This window comes from Pollicipes pollicipes, unplaced genomic scaffold (genome assembly GCF_011947565.3).
Source record: "Pollicipes pollicipes isolate AB1234 unplaced genomic scaffold, Ppol_2.1 Scaffold_7262;HRSCAF=8765_pilon_pilon_pilon, whole genome shotgun sequence".
NCBI classification, from domain to species: Eukaryota; Metazoa; Arthropoda; class Thecostraca; order Pollicipedomorpha; family Pollicipedidae; genus Pollicipes; species Pollicipes pollicipes.
In genome coordinates this window covers 1,291,803-1,304,520 of record NW_023597055.1, presented here as the reverse complement: position 1 = coordinate 1,304,520, position 12,718 = coordinate 1,291,803, and the positions used below count along the sequence as shown (strand labels likewise).

The window sequence follows — 12,718 nt, the reverse complement described above, 5'->3', positions numbered from 1 at the left end:
CGGGATGGTTGGCGTCGCGCAGGTACGACATCTGGCGACGAGAACGGCCGGCTAAGACGGCCCGGCGCCCCGTCGACAGACCCGACAGACCCGACAGACCCGGCCGACCCGACAGACCTGACCGATACGACCGGCACTACCTAGCCGCCGGCACAGTATCCCAGCGACCCGCTGATCAACTACGGAAGCGGTCGAAGCACTTCAGGCGCTCCCTAGACGCAAATAATCTGTCTTTCCAGTCTGCTAAACAAGGCACAACATGCAAGGTTGCAACGCGACAGCAGAGCCACGTCGTGCAATATTTCGAGCAATTCATTCCAGCGGGCGCATTAAGCAATGACAAATCGTCGACTACGACTCGGCGAAAACACAAAATCGATGATCACCACGGCTCCTGAGCACAAGAGCCGGCAAACATTCACCGCGTCACAATGACAGACATATCCACCCACCAACCCACCCCAAAACGTGCTGCGCCGCTCATAAAGCCCCGAGCTCATCAGTGGGACAGCCCGCGGTCGAGCGGCGTCCCGCCGGGCGCCTGTCACCGCCCTCTCCGGGCCCGGAGTGCGTGTGGTCGTGCTCGTGCGGGGCAGGGCCAACTGACCTCGTGCAGGAAGTACATCTGCTCGGGCAGCGTGGCGCCCGCCCGCAGCGCCTTCACCACCACGGCGGTGCGCGGCTCGGCCGTCAGGTCGCGGGCCTCCCCCACCAGCGCCTGGCGACACAGCGGGTCAGGTCAGGTCAAGTCACGGGCCCTCCCACCAACGCCTGGCGACACGGCGGGTCATGTCAGATCATCAGCTTTCCCCACCGGCGCCTGGTGACACAGCAGGTCAGGTCAGGTCAGATCACAGGTCTCCCGATCAGCGCCTGATGACACGGCGGGCAGGTCAGGTCACGTCAAGAGCCTCCCCACCAGCGCCTGGTCAGAGGAAGCAAGACGGCGGGTCGGGTCAGGTCAGGTTAGGTCACGAGCCTCTCCACCAGCGCCAGGTGACACAGCAGGTCAGGTCAGGTCACGGGCTTCCCCCACCAGCGCCTGGTCAGAGAAAGTATGACGGCGGGTCGGGTCAGGTCAGGTCAGGTCACGAGCCTCTCCACCAGCGCCTGGTCACGGGAAGCATCCAGACGGGTCAGGTCAGCTAAGGTTAGGTCACGAGCCTTCCAAGGAATGTCTGGTGACACAAATCAGATAAGGTAAGGTCGCGAGCCACTCCTCAATGCATGGTGAGGTGACACACCAATTCAGTCAGGTCATGTCCCGTTCCCACAGTCTGACAATAATTCCAATCTGCACAGGGCATCCCATTGGAGAGCACATACACAGACATCCAGATGGAATTTAAAAATGTACGGCCGGCGCCTGCAGCGCGTTCTACGAAGGTCACGTGTCTGACACCTCTTGCATCTGAGCCGGGGACGGAAGCGCTGCCGCCAGATGGCAGCGGTGAGCGGGCCGGGCCGGCGGCCGAGGGGACGGGGCTGAGGACAGGCCGGCACGGGCCGAGCCGGTGGCAGGGGGACGGGACTGAAGACAGGCCGGCACGGGCCGGGCCGGGCCGAGGAGACAGGGCTGAAGACATGCCAGCACGGGCCGAGCCGGTGGCCGGGGGGACGGGACTGAAGACAGACCGGTGCGGACCGGGCTGGCGGCCGAGGGGACGGCACTGAACGCAGGCCGGCACGGGGCGGGCCGGCGGCCGAGGGGACAGCAATGAAGACTGAAGACAGGCGAGCACGGGACGGGTCGGCGGCCGGGGGGACGGGACTGAAGACAGGCCGGCACAGGCCGAGCCGGGGGGGGGGGGGGGACTGAAGACAGGCCGGCACGCGGCTCAGATTGATCAGCTCTGGGGTCGGACCAGACGCGCGCCGGCCAGCCGGTGACCGCGCGCAGCAGCTGCAGTGACGGCTGCCGACCGGGCGGCGGCCGCCGCGCCGCCTGCCCGGCACGCGCCTAATGAGGACGGATCGGGCCACTTGGCACGGACGTAAACAATGCGGTCATTATCTGAGCATTACGGCCCGCTGCTGGTCACTTCAGGCCGTGACCAGCCAGCTCCAGACGAAGCAGTCACGGGCGCGGCGGAATTTGCTGCACACTATGCAAAGGGGAGCCAAAACGCAACGGCAACGCAGCGGCCCACCCACGTGGAGGGAAACGGTCATGACCCCGCTCATAAGCCGGCTTGGGAATTCCGAATTGTGTTTTATCTTCTATTTGCCTCAGCTAGACTGACTGAAGGATTTACCGAAGTAGACTCAACACGGTTATGAATCTGGCTTGCTGAATCCTTTATCTCATCATACGGAAAGCGACGGGGTATTCCGTGTGAGCTCCGAGCCCTCATCAAGGCGGATTCTGGACTGCACTCCGACGGACAGACAGCCGAGAGACGGACAAACAGACGATGACCAACAGACAGATGACAGACAAACGGGCGGGCGACGTACAGACAACGCAGAACGGGAGAACGAGACAGCGCGGCACGGAGGCGGACAACAGATAGAGAGGCCACAAAACAGCACAGCACGGAGACGGACAACAGATAGAGAGGCCACAAAACAGCACAGCACGGAGACGGACAACAGATAGAGAGGCCACACAACAGCACAGCACGGAGACGGACAACAGATAGAGACAATAAAACGGCGCGGCGCGGAGACAGCCAACAGACAGAGGGACAAGAAAACGGCGCGGCGCGGAGACAGCCAACAGACAGAGGGACAAGAAAACGGCGCGGCACGGAGACGGACGACAGATAGAGACAATAAAACGGCGCGGCGCGGAGACGGACAACAGACAGAAAAACAACAAACCCAAAGACAACTGGCGACGGCACAATCGTCAAACGCCATGCCCATTTACAGCTGGACAGAGCCGGGCGGAGGGAGAGACGGAGGGTGGGCCGGGCAGGCGGCCAAGAGGGCCTATCGGGCAGGGCGGAGGCAGAGCGGAGGCAGGGCAGAGACAGGCCGGCCGGGAGGGACGGACGGAGGGTGGGGAGGAAAAGACGGGGAGGGACGGAGGGCGGGCTGGGCAGGCGGCCTAGAGGGCCTATCGGGCAGGGCGAGCAGGGCGGAGGCGAGGCAGAGACAGGCCGGCGGGGAGACGCACCGGCGGGCAGGCACAGGCCGGACCCCACTCACCTGGCCGAACCAGCCAGTGCCCAGCTCCTGCTGATACTTGAGCTGCCGCCGCGGGAAGTTCAGATGCGGGTTATCTGCAAAAAAAAAAACAGCACGCGCGATCACAGGCTGGCCCTGAGCAGATACAACAGGCCAAGACAGGACAGGACAGGACATGACATGGCATGAATGACATGACAGCAGGACAGGACAGGACAGGACAGCAGGACAGGACAGGACAGGCCAGACCAGGGCAGAGATCAGACCAGACCGAGACAGGCCAGGCCAGGCCAGGCCAGGCCAGGCCAGGCCAGACCAGACCAGACCAGAACACGCCAGGCCGGACCAGGCCAGGTCAGGTCGGGCCAGGCCGGGCCGGGCCGGGCCGGGCCAGGCCAGGCCAGACCAGGTCAGGTCAGGCCAGGATATGACAGACCAGGCCATGTCAGGTCAGCCAAGTCAAACCGGATCGGAAAGACCAGACTTGTCAGACCCGACCAGGCCACGGTAAGAATATGAAGATGGGAAACACACTTTAAAAAACTACGGGCGAAAGCGGATTAACAAGAACTGCGAACGAAAGAGGATTAGCGAAAGCTTCAAATTTCCTGCGCGCTAGATAAAGCACGAAAAAGGGACGAGCCATCCAGCGCACGTCACTCGCTGATCAAGCTGGGCCCACAGCTCGGATGTCAACTTAATTACGCTCACAACTTGGGAAGCGCTTCAGCCTCATAGATGGTCGCTTTCGCACATACGTGGGCTGCAGGGAGCAGGCAACATTATCTCTGCAATAACCACGCAACCCCACTTAAATGACAGGCTTAGCACATCTATAAGCTACCACTTTCAGAAATATGCACCAGTGATAAACATAACGACATCATGATTTCGCCGACCGTGCCGTTGCAAGCTAATCGGCAGACATCTTTCTATTAAAAATATAGGGCCGTTCCATAAACAGGACGGTAGAGTTCTGGTAACTTGCCATTAAGACAGGACTGGCGTGTCCCTGCAATCCATCATCCCTGCAATCCATCATCCCTGTATCCATCATCCCTGCAATCGCATCACAAGGCGGCCGCACAGAAGCACCGAGGCGGCTTCTGTGCAGCCGCCTCTCGGTACTAACGAGCCTAGGGCCAGCCCTCCTCCCCTTTGTACGCATCTGTGTCGCAGGCCGCCCCCCCCCCCCTGACCGCACCGCTAACGATCTGATTACAATTAGCCCGCCCGCAAATAGCTCGCATATCATTAGCATGTCCGGAACGCACGTGAGGACAACGACCCCGCCTCCTTTGTGCTCCGCCTTTCCTGTCGTAAGTCCCGTCTGTTCGCAGTTCTCTCTGTTCCCCGCCCTTCGTTCTGTGCTCCGTCCTCCCTGTTCTCTGCCTCGATGTTCGCGGTTGTTTCCGTCCTCCCTGCTCGCAATGATCCCTGCTCTGTCCCTGTCCCACATCCTGTCCGTCCCCAGTCGCTTCCTGTTCCAGTCCTCTTCGTCCATGGTCCTCTGTTAGCAGTTCTCTCTGTCCTCAGTCCTCCGTTCTCTCTGTCCCAGTCCCCCTGTCCCATCGCGGTGGTTGGCCGGCCTTCCCCGCCGCCGGCAGCAGCGGCGCGGCATGGCGGAAGTGCCGTCCGCCCCAGCCTCAGCCTTAGCCGCCTCAGCCTCAGCCTCAGCCTCAGCCTCAGCCTCAGCCTCAGCCTCAGCCCAGCCTCAGCCGCCTCAGCCTCAGTCCCAGCCTCAGCCACCTCAGCCTCAGCCTCAGCCTCAGCCTCAGCCTCAGTGTTCCCAACAGTGCTCAGCCCTGCTCTGTGGTAGAGCGCGTAGCCGCCGGTCACCAGTGTCAACCGCGTTAAGCCCCACCGGTCGCCGCACTGAGATAGCTGACCCGTCGCTCCCGCCAGCCGGTGGCGGCACGGGGCAGGTCACGGCCGTCGCTGCCACCCAACCGCCGGAAGTCACCATGTCACCAACCACGAGTCGGCATGTCATCAACCAACCAGTCACCATGACGCAGGCCAGCGCGCATGCGCAATACTACAGCACCGAGCTTGGCGGGACCAAAAATGCTCGTCAGTCGGGTGGTGTGGAGTCAAGCGTGTAATCCGCGCGGTGCTTCTCAAACTTCGGTTCCGAAGAGCGCATACTGTGCGGCACAGACAGCACGATTTGAGGGGAAGCTGCTCATCCCCACTTATGCGCGTCGCATTAAGGCCAGCACCACCTGATTTACGGAGATCTGGATCCACTTTCCCAAGAGTTCACTCCTCACCAGCGCCCCGATGAGGTTACGTCGATGCATTCAGATTCAAACCGCCAAATCTCCTCCAGCCCTGCCGGAACCTTGGGGCGACGGCTTAAACCATCAACGGAGGAAACCCATGAACTGCAGCAATGCCTGCCCCAATGATCACGAGATGGCCATGGCAGGTTTTTGTGCGCTGTGCGCTAGCGTCATTTTGGCAACCCACAGAATCGCCGGTGGAAGAGCACTAGCACGTGCGCTTGTAGCTGTCACTGACCCCAAACCAACACCACCGCCAACACCAGGCAGCGCCCGAGAGCTTCGGGGCAAGTGCGCGCGTCGTCTGCCACTGAGGACGCCGGCGAGAAAAACAGAGGCAGCGGAAGCCGACCGACCATCCAGTCATGCGTGAAGCGGCAGCGGACAAAAACGGCGCCGCCGCCGCCACAAACGCGCACCAACTGCCTGTCTGCGCGCCGCGTCCGCCGACCGGCTGCCCGAAGTCGTCCTGAGCATGGGAGGGAGCTGCGACAGGGCCGGTGTGACAGCGGCCGAACCACCCGCCTTGGAAAATCGGCCACAAACGCTGACCCCTCCGCTTAGCGAGGTCGTTCGTCCCGACACTCCTTGCAACACGCACACTGCCTGGCGTTCTCCACCCTTTGCCATGAGGGTTGGTCATGGGCAGCACTCCCAGTACTGCCGGCCCCTTGTCGCCTGACAGGCCGGCCGTTCCTGGAACAGGCAGGCCCACCGTGCGTGTCAGCCGACCGTGACAGGGAAGGTCGAGCAGCGCCGTCCACAGGCTGCGGCCCGTCCTCCCGCAGCGGCGGAGCGCAGGGAAGGCCACGGCCGCCGCTCTGCAACAGAGCAGCACAGCAGGCCACGGCCGCCCCGTTGCAGGCGGCGCAGCACAGGCTGCGGCCTGTCCTCCCGCAGCGGCGCACAGGGAAGGACGCGGCCGCGCCTCTGCAGCAGGGTAGCACAGCAGGCCACGGCCGCCCGTCGCAGCGGCGCGGCATCCGAGCTGGTATGTCCCATGAGCTTAATAACGTCCAGTCCGAGCAGTTTCGCGTGTGCCAAGCAAAATGACTACGCCCGCTGCACTGTTGGACAGGCTCTAGTGCCTGAAAATATTACTTCTGATCGTTTGTAAGACGCTTTCAACACGCGTTGCATTTACAGGAAACACTAAGTCGAGCTCACCACGTGCTTACATAACGGCAAAACACACCGTCTGCATAACGTACCGGCAAAAGTAAAAGCCGTCTGCGGTTTTCGGCTGGTCGACCAGGCGCCTCGGCGGCCTTCCTCGGCGGCGCTGAGCCGCGCCAGCCGTCAGCAGCAACCGCTCAGACCGGTTCCTGCGTGGCCCGACCGACGGCCCGGCCCGGCGTGACGTCACCGGCCGCCGCCCGCTGACGTCACGCCGGTGACTCAGCCGGCTGGTTCAGGTGGGCGTCACGAGGACGCCCGGCAGGGGGCGCCGGTCCGACGAGCGCCGCGCCCGTCCAGCCGCAGCCGGCCCGTCCCCGCCGCAGCCGCGGCTGTCTCCGCCGCAGTCGCACCGTCGCCAGTCCAGCGACAGCGGCCGAGTACGCGCAGGACCCGCCGCAGCGCTGGCCGGTATCTAGGCGCCATCCGCTCACAAAGCGCTGCCCTTCGCTGCGCCGTGCAAAGCGGTGCGTGTCGTGCCACTCACGCGGCGGGGTGGGGGGCGCGGGTGGGGGGTGGGGTGTGGGTGGGGTGGGGAGGGGAACTCTGGGCTGCACCACGCTGTCAAAACCGTTCCACAGTGCGGTCCGTACCACCACGCAGTCTGAGCGGGGCGTGCCCCGTCCAACAGCGGACCCGCCGGCCGACGGAGACGGCGCCTGTCCGCCGCGTCCAAGCGGCGTCGCCGGAGCCCCCGTCCCGTCCCCAGGCCGTCGCCACCGGCGTCCGAGCCTTGGTCACGCCTCACGCCGCCGGTCCGCACGCCAAATTACCCGATGGTTCCGGGCGACGGCCGGGCGCGGCGGGCCGGCCCGCTCCCCCGGCGCGCGCCGGCGTGGCGCGACCGACGGCGCGCGGCCGCCGCCGCGTGACCGGCGCCGCGCCGCGAGCCGGTCCGTTCCGGCTCCGACACGCGCAGAGGCCGCCGCCCGTCCCTCCGCTGGAGAGATGTGGGCCTCGACACCTCGCTGCTCGTCCGCCGAGGGGGCAGCGTGGGCTGCCGTTGGGGAGTTCGCGCGCGCGGTGAGCGCCGGGACATGCCGACACGAGGCGCCTCGGGCTGCATCGGACACGCCGGTGGTGGTCTGCAGCCCGGCTAGCCTGACCGGTGTCTCGACCATCGAATGAGCTGGCGCCGCGGCAGGGCGGCTCCGGAATTTCGTCGGTCCACGCGGAGCAGAGCCGGGCTCTCTCGACGCTCCGCGGGAAGGCTGAACCTCAACTCCGCCCGCTCCAAAGCGCAGATACTGAATTGTTCAACCCTACCAACCATTTGCAGTTGGAATTTTTGCTGTTTCTTGGAACTTTCAACGGCCATGTTTTCAACTACGTCTAGCCGAAATGATTGCATTCCACCATTACGGGCCAACTATGCCACGGGCACGTGCACTTTGCAGGAGTGATTTTGAATGTCTGAAACGCAGTGCAATGTACTCGGCATCGCACGGGACACTTAAGTCATTGCATCGTTTAATTTGTGTAAAAGCCCCCATCATGTGTGTGACTACCAATAAGACAACCCTAAATCCCGCACTTACCCTCTTTTCTACCCCGCAATGTCCCCCATTAACCCCAAAACATACATCCCTTGGTACTACGGTTCAGAGTCTCACAGTTTAAAAGAGCATCGCGAGTTACTCACGCAACGCGACGCACAATGAACACGCTCGCGCAGCCGCTACCTCCGCTGTCCCGCACAGGCGACAACCGGCGGCTCCAGAGGTCAGCGCGAGGTCACGGGGTCTGGCCGGAGGCCGCAACACGCGCCCGGCCCAGCGGCGAGGGCCGGCGCCGCAGCCACCGACGGCGCGGCAAGTGTGCCAGCCTCCCGCAGCAGCCCGAGCAGGGCGTGCCGTGCGTCACGCGCCGCGCGCTGACACGCACAACCCGCCGCGAACAGGCGCGAGAGCGGCGGCGAGTGTGGCGCTCACGCGCGGCGGAGGACGCGGCGCCGACTGTTTGCGAACGTGAGTCGGCGGAGGCGGGCCGTGACCGTGTTTGGCGGAGGCACGCGACCGCAGGGCTCTGCCGGCTGGTGTTCAGGGTGCCCCGCGGCGGTAGGGCGCGGGCGCTTCAGCAAGTGGGGCCCCCCACGACGGCGCGGCGCAGGGGTCGGACTGACGTCCGACTTCAGTGTCCTCGAAGCACCGGCAACGCCGCCCCAAAGCCCGGCCCTCAGCGTGGTTTCCTACTCAGCCGCAGATCCTGTCGCTGTCCTATACGGACATCGCAGCCAACGGACCTACAACGCCTCTAGGCCTTATCAATGCATTATCACGTACCGAGCAGACAACAAAAAGCAGGTCAACGGGCGACGGGACCCTTCAGCTTTCCAGCTTCTGGCACTATGCCAACATTGCGAATTCCCTCGAACGCGGGGTCCTGACCTACGGAGCGTAAAACGGTGCCGCCGACAGCTGGCACCCGAGTCTAATCCCGTGAGCTGCTCGCCCACAGGCCGAGCCGAACGGCGGACAATGGCGTCCAAGACGCCCCGCCAGACGCGGTTGGAGGCGCCTCGGGCGGGAGGGTGACCCAGAGGTCAGCGGCGCCTCGGAGATCAGAGGTCACTTGGCGACCGCCCAAAGTTGACCAGAGGTCACGAGGGCGGCGGCAAAAAGCCGGGAGATTCGGATCAAAACCGTACCGGACGACAATGGGGGTGGTTTGTGCTGCTGCCAGCGGCCAGAGAATGCACCGCTGGCCTGCCGCACGAGCAGGGCCGGCAAGGCAGACGCCCGCTGAGGGCGTGTGCAGACAGCAGGTCCTGCACACCAGGCGTGCATTCAATGAGACCGCCGCCAACAGACCCGCCAGCACTGTTCATGACCTCGAGGAAATGCAGCGTGATAAAATCAGCCATGCCACGTTCAACATTTTTTGCGGCCACGAAAATGTTTATCGGTAATGACAGCAAGCTGCGCGAAAGCAGCAAACGAGGACCTTGTTCTCCGAAGACGCCAAGTCCTCCTGCTGGCACATCCATCTATTCCTGTCAGGAAACCCCGCACACAGACCCAGAAATGGCAGTAATGGTGGCTGTGATTGGCCGGGGGAGGGGAATCGCCCCCACCGGGCGAGAGCAGCTCAAAAAAACACTCCGCATCGGCGGATTCGTAAAGGCTTAACTGACGAGTCTATGGGGTCGGGTGACAAGACCAAACTTATAATAAAAAAAACAGACGCACAAACATGCCCCAAACCGACCAAAGCGCACGGTTAATTGAAGCCTGCGACTTCACCCTGACCTGAGACCTGCTGTGGCGGTTAAACATCGCGGCTGCTGCAGGTACGCAGTGCATCAGCGCCCGCTGCAATGTCCCGGGTCGTCGTCCCTGCACCCTGAACTCGTCCGCCAAACGCGACAAACAGCCGCCGCCGAGCTTCGGTCCCCATCCATCGACCCCCTCGTCAACTCCCCCGCCCTTCCGCCCCCCTTCGGCTTCTCCTCGCCCTTCGACCTCCGTCGTCGACTCCCAGCGCCCTCGATCCCATCGACTCCCGCCCTTCCACCCCCGTCATCAACTCGCCGCCCTTCGACTACTCCGTCCCCGTCATCGACCCCCCAGCCGCAGCGCGCTGGCTGCGCTGCTGGCCAGGGGCCGCGTGCCAGCGGCGCCACACGCGGCGTGCGGCCCAGCCGGTGACGCCAGCCGGCCCGCCCCACCACCGGTCCAGCGGGAGGCGCCGCGCGCCAGACGACCAGACCGGTGCGGCGCCGTGCAATCAATACCTGCCGGGAGTTACCGTGTGCCGCGTAATAGCCGGCAGCGCGACTCCAGCCGCGACTGGACCCGACCCGTCCCAGCCCCGTGCCGGCCGGCGGCGCGTGCAAATTAGATTAGCGCCCGGCGCGCCGCGCTGGACAAGGTCGGAGCAGCGGCGGCGGCGGCGGCGGCGGCGGCTCGGAGGTCGCCGAAGCCGTACGTGGGTCCGCGTCGGCCCGCACGGCGTCCAGCAACACGACCGCGACGGGCCCAGTCACAGCCCGGCGGCCTCTCAGCTGGTTTGTCCCGACCGAGGCGGAGGGGGGGGGGGAGGGAAGGGGGGGAGGAGGGAGGGGGGGGGGGGGGAGTCGGTGGACGAGCTGGTTCGCCGGCCGGGTCGCGATCTCGAACATCCCAGCTGAGAGGCGGCCCGGTAACGAGATACGGCACTGAGCGAAACGGGATTCCGAGATACGTTTACTGAGGGAACGAAATCCCCCGGTGCGCCACCGGCGGAAACGAAGTCCCGAAATGCTTTCGTCATGGGCTCTCAACTCGGGAGACCAATCAGTGAAGTCAGGCGGCGGCGCGGCAGCAAAATCGGGCTCTCAACTCGGAGGACAATCACCGAAGCAAGGTAGTAGCGCGCCGGCAAAATCCCGAGATTCATCAGCGAACGGCGACCAGTTTCGCGGATTGCACGCTGCCGGGAGCAAGGTCCATTCCGTCCGGTCCGGAGCGGGACAGAGCGGCAGCGGTGGGGCCGACAGGCCCGCAGGACCCCCGCCGGCCTCGCTCCAGCGCCGCGCGACAGTGTGCAGTGTCAGCGACCCAGCCGTTGGATAGGTCACCGCTCGGCGGGCCCGGCCCACGCCGCCGACCACTTACGGCGGAGGAAAATGAGCTTTCAGTGCGCAATATATCTTGCGCGAAACAGGGCCGACGGCACGCGCCGTCGCCACGGGCAGGGTTCAACGCTCGCCGCGAAATGAACTGTCCGGACCGGGGCCCGGAACGAAAGGGGGTAAGTGGCGATGTGACCAACAGGCACGCATGCAGAGTATGCCACGCGGTATGGACGGTGTGACCAACAGTTACGCATACAGAGTTATGCCACGCGGCATGACGGTGTGACCAATAGTCCACGCATACAGAGTATGCCACGCGGTATGAACGGTGTGACCAACAGTCACGCATACAGAATATGCCAACGCGGTATGGACGGTGTGACCAACAGTCACGCATACAGAGTATGCCACGCGGTATGAACGGTGTGACCAACAGTCACGCATACAGAACATGCCACGCGGTAATGGACGGTGTGGAAAACAGTCACGCATACAGAGTATGCCACGCGGTATGGACGGGTGCATAGCCAAGACCCCACCAATGTGTCAGCGGAATATCTTTGTCCGGGTCAGAACAAGCAGCCCCTCCCGATCCCGGTAACAGCTTTAGTGCGCCGCATTTTCCCGATGGGAGGCGCATGTTTGCGAGGAGCGTCGCCATCGCGCGTCCCGCACACATCCCCAGCCGTTCTCAGAGAAGACTCAGGCCCCGGCCACCAGTCCAGAGCCGGACTGAGCTCACGCCACCGCCACCTCCCGTCGCCCCGTGTCCCGCAGCCAGGCGACGCGCCAGGCCTCTGAACATAGTTATTCGCGCGTGAGTTACAGGCGTGACTGCCGCCGCCACCGGACATGCATGCGACTTTCCCATCGGCCTGTGACGGCGAACCACAACTGTCACATTATTTATCGTGCCATGCAGCTGCCGACGTCATCAGCGTCGGGCCTATCCGCCAGTCGTTATGCTGGCGCCGATAAAATATACATCACAACACCGCCGAAACCGACGTCCCAAAAACAACGCTCTTTTATCACGCTGGCTTATGTCGACGTCGGCGGACGCCGCGCCTCGCGTCTGTAGGCAGGCTCTGCTCCGGCGCCAGGCCGGACGCCGCGCTCTGCGTCTGTAGGCAGGCTCTACCCGGCGCCAGGCCGGACGCCGCGCTCGCGTCTGTAGGCAGAGGCTCTACCCGGCGCCAGGCCGGGACGCCGCGCTCGCTGTCCTGTAGGCAGGGCTCTACCCGGCGCCAGGCCGGACGCCCGCGCTCGCGTCTGTAGGCAGGCTCTACCCGGCGCCAGGCCGGACACCGTGCTCGCGTGTGTGGGCAGGCTCTACCCGGCGCCAGGCCGGACGGCCGCGCTCCCGCGTCTGTAGGCAGGCTCTACCCGGCGCCAGGCCGGACACCGTTGCTCGCGGTGTGTGGGCAGGCTCTGCCCGGCGCCAGGCGTTTGACACGCCCTTTGCCGGCAGAGGACCGCGCAGCGAACAAGTCAGGGAGAACGCAGACGTCCGTGGAACACCTCCGCCTGAGCGGTCTCCAGAACGGCCGACGGACCCGCCGCCCCCCTC

At 64.1% G+C, this 12,718-nt stretch overlaps 1 long non-coding RNA gene across 1 annotated transcript; it reads right to left on the bottom strand.

The window, feature by feature from the left end:
* Positions 1-7: 7 nt before the first annotated feature.
* Positions 8-3,228, bottom strand: LOC119113983 (uncharacterized). The gene is made up of 3 exons (XR_005095990.1): positions 3,154-3,228; positions 608-718; positions 8-31 (listed from the first exon to the last, which is right to left on the bottom strand). It is a non-coding gene; the product is annotated as an uncharacterized LOC119113983 (long non-coding RNA).
* Between the last annotated feature and the right edge of the window lie 9,490 nt (positions 3,229-12,718).